Below are 2,510 nucleotides of genomic sequence, written 5' to 3'. Positions count from 1 at the left end.
GGGATAGTTTCAATATTGCCAATTGGTCCAGATTTTAAAATGGAGCAGAGTTTCCTTTGGAATAGTTACTTGGACAATGCTCAAGAGAAAGGCATAGCAACTGGAGCAAGACATACGAAAACATGTTTAATTTGGGATATCTAGTACTAGAGCCTTGACCCTAGTAATTATATAATTTCTTTTGTGAGGCATCCAAGTTTGAATTAACAATACCCACTTCTTATTCTAGATCCAAGGATTTAAGAGGCCTTTCTTAAACAGTATCAAATTTACAAAGCTAATTCTTTTGGAAGGACAGGATGGAGCTGAACAAAGTTGGGAAGATTCTCTAATCCAATAATATCCTAGGGTTCTAGTTTAGTTCTGCATTTTCTCTAAGCAAAGCTGTATTAGTCCTAAGAAACTTATTGAATGTAATTCCAAGTCTAGTCAGTTTTTTCTTGATTTTCACAAGGGGAAATAGGAAGATCTGAATAAGAGGATTCTTGTGTTCCTCTACCTTCATGGAAGGTAATTTTTTCCCTGGAAGTAGGCATATTTAAGAATTGTGCTGTATCTTCCTTAAAAACTTTTTTAAAAAGTTTCAGGGATTTACTTCAAATTAAACCACTGGGAGAAGGGGAATCTTCGGATTAATCCAATCAGAGGTAGGTGGGTGAAGGGAAGAGTGAGGAAGAATATAAATGAGTCAAAATTTGCCTTGGTTATTGAAGCTGGGTGATAGCTATATAGGGCTTCACTATATTTTATTTTTGTATATGGTTGAAATTTTTCTGCAATAAAAGTTACCTATCATATCATATATATGCCATACATATCTTTAAGGGCAATTCAAGGTTCAAACTGGTAGTTGTCCTCTATGAAACATGAATTGGAGAGCCTTATCTGAGTAACAATTCCAGTACTTTCCTCTATATCATGGCATAGGCCATTTAGAAGTGACAATCAGACAAATACATCTCCACATAATGATTGTGAACTGTTTAGGAAAAATGATTTTTTAGCAATTCCCAAATTGTTTCTCCTTCTTGTGAAGGCACTTTGACCTGCTGGTAAAATCTGTATTTTTTAAGACAATCTATTGTTTGTAACATGGGCTGAATTCTTACCTGTTTTATCTTAGCTGAGGTTTTCTAGACCCAATTTATTTTTTTAAAGATTTATTTGAGAGAGAGAGAGAGAGAAAGAAATACCATGTGCATGTCCAAGTTGGGGGAGGGGCAGAGGGGAGAATCTTTAAGCAGACTCTGCACTGAGCACAGAGCCCTATGGGCAGGCTAATCTCAAAACCCATGAGATCATGACCTGAGCCAAAACCTAAGAATCAGATGCTCAGCTGACTGAGCAATCCACGTGCCCCTCTAGATCCAATATATAAATAAAAGAAAATCCATCTGTTTTTCTCCAGGTGCACTATAACTATGAATAACTGGAATAATCTCTTCACATGGCTCTCTGCTTCTCTCAGCTTCTCTACAATGCATTCCTTATGTAACCTCCAGAATGATCTTCAAAATGTAAATCGTATTATATTATTCCCTTCCTTAAACTCCTCTGATTTCCCATTTCAAATTCTCATCTCTTATCAGTCAGTCTCTTTCACCATGGTCCTGCCAAAGCTTGTTCCATCTGAGGTTATTTGTATTTGTATTTGCATGCTTTTCTGCTCTTCCACATATGACTGGTTCCTTCTTGTCACTAATGTCACCCATGTCTTCAGTACAGATTGCCCCATCCACTTAGGTATAACTATCTGTTTAAGCGAAGTTGCCAAAGCATACCAGAATTACACTGGGGTATTTTTGTCTAACACGTTAATCCTATGGTAGTAACACGTGGGAGCTTACTAGAAATGCAGAATTGTAGGCCCCATCTCACACATACTAAATCAGAAAATGTATTTTAACAAGATCCCTAGGTGAACTCCACAGACCTTAAAGCTTAAAAAGCACTGGTCTAACATACAATGGCTAAAAGACTTCTTCTTTTACTGTTAGTGATCATTAAAGAATAATTAACCCAATTGACAATTTTAAGCAACAAGGCTATATATCTAGGTACATTAATTCTATTGAATGTTGACTGGTATGAATATAGCAGGTTATTTTTTACACTCACTTACAGAAATCTTTCCCAAATACTTGATTTAATGCTTCTCCTTTTGAATGTATATTGGTCTATTTGGAACATAATTAGATTCCTTTTCTCGGGACTGTGTTACTTAGGTTAGGATTTTTTAGTTTTCTCTATAATACTAAATCCCAAATCTTAAGATGAGCACCTTTACAGTATTTCATCATGGTTTTAGCAGAAATATACATTTTTGAGGAATAATCATGCCATAGTCATCATAATTGTTTAAGTTCCTAGCTCATGTTGTTGTTAATGCACAAAATCTACAAGACATTAAATTGTGGACCAAATTACTCACAAGCAATTTTAAGTAAAAAGTCTTTTAACAAAGAGTGAACATTACAACAAACTTTAAATAAATTCATAAAACCTTGAAG

This window comes from Canis lupus, chromosome X (assembly GCF_011100685.1).
Source record: "Canis lupus familiaris isolate Mischka breed German Shepherd chromosome X, alternate assembly UU_Cfam_GSD_1.0, whole genome shotgun sequence".
In the NCBI taxonomy this organism is placed as follows: domain Eukaryota; kingdom Metazoa; phylum Chordata; class Mammalia; order Carnivora; family Canidae; genus Canis; species Canis lupus.
The sequence above is the reverse complement of the archived record's forward strand: the minus strand, read 5'-3'. Positions refer to the sequence as shown.